Genomic DNA, 1459 nt, shown 5'->3' on the forward strand with positions numbered 1-1459 from the left:
GTGATCATTGAGGGTACAAGCCAGGCCTGTGCAGGTCAGCCCTGGGACATTGCAGACGTTACTAGGAAAGGGGTGCGGTCGGCTCTACTGGGATTGCTACAGTGGTGAGGCAAAAGCCTGCGGCTACTGTCTAGAGCCAGTCCATCTAGAGTATTGTTCCATGTGGCTCACAGAAGGAGCCTCAAGTTGCTGCTTCTTTTATTCTTGCCCCCAAGTAAGGGCATCTCTCTTTTGGTGCTTATAGCTGAACAGGATGGACAGTTTGGCCCCTGGTTCTAAAACCAAGTCGAGTTTTCCTGATCCTTCAGAAGTATGAGTCAGATCATGCCATCCTGTGTTCACAGCTATCTGATAGTTCTTGAGTTCTCTGAGTCAAGGCCAACTTCTAACAAGGTTTACTTCATCTCACATCAGTGCAGCCTCTGTTGACTGACACCCTCACCTGTTAGTATTACCTTCAGGTGATAGACAACAGCCACCCTGGTCTCCTTATTTATTTACTTTATTGTCTGTTTGTTCCTGCTTCCTACTATCAGACAACCTCTGTGAGGTCAGGAATTTTTGTCTGTCTTTCTTATTGCTGTGTTCTAAGCATCAAGAGGAAAACCTGCACGTGTTAGGTGCTCAGTAAGCATCAGCTGATCTGAGGCGATGAATTAACTCAGGAGCTCGGGGTCTGGAGATGCCATCAGGTCACATGTGTCCAAAGGAATCGTTCTCATGGTCCTCTTGTTTCTCCCATCCAACAACCAGGGGATCCTTCCTTTTTATTTTCCTGTCCCTTTCACACCTGTCTTTCTCCATCAGATTGCAGCAAGACCTTGAATTCACCCCATCACTGCTGCCTATAATTGATTCCCCAATTTTTGTTTTTCCTTTTCTTTTCATCAGATGGGTAAGGGTAATGTGCCTGCCACATCATAACAAGGCTTGAGGGAGGCACATTTCACACATGAGTATGAAAACCCAATCATCACACTTACGAACCACAAAAGGATGGAGGGGGAGGGTTTTTTGGTTTTGTTAACTGTCTCTGCTGGTGAGACAGAAACCTCTATTTCTGTCTCTCTGGTTTCCCTTAGAACCAATAAGAGTCCAAGTCCCAGTGCTCCTGCCTCACACTGTCTGGTAGGCATCCATTGCTTTTGCCTGCCCAGCTGGACTTTCCTTTGCAAAGCACCCCTCTACCTTAAGAGTCACTGAGGTTCAGGTGAGGCTGACCTCCCTCCTACCTTGAGACACAGTCAGTGATGAGATTTGGCCAATCAGAATCACAGTGATCATTGAGGGTACAAGCCAGGCCCATGCAGGTCAGCCCTGGAACATTTGCAGACATTACTAGGAAAGGGGTGCGGTCTGCTCTACTGGGATTGCTACAGTGGTGAGGCAAAAGCCTGCGGCTACTGTTGTCAGCTTGTCCACAACCCAAGGAAAGCCCATCAGTGAATACAGCCCTTGC

At 47.7% G+C, this 1459-nt stretch overlaps 1 pseudogene; it reads right to left on the reverse strand.

The window, feature by feature from the left end:
* Positions 1-885: 885 nt before the first annotated feature.
* Positions 886-998, reverse strand: LOC115895359 (annotated as a pseudogene).
* Positions 999-1459: the final 461 nt, after the last annotated feature.

This window comes from Rhinopithecus roxellana, chromosome 20 (assembly GCF_007565055.1).
Source record: "Rhinopithecus roxellana isolate Shanxi Qingling chromosome 20, ASM756505v1, whole genome shotgun sequence".
In the NCBI taxonomy this organism is placed as follows: Eukaryota; Metazoa; Chordata; class Mammalia; order Primates; family Cercopithecidae; genus Rhinopithecus; species Rhinopithecus roxellana.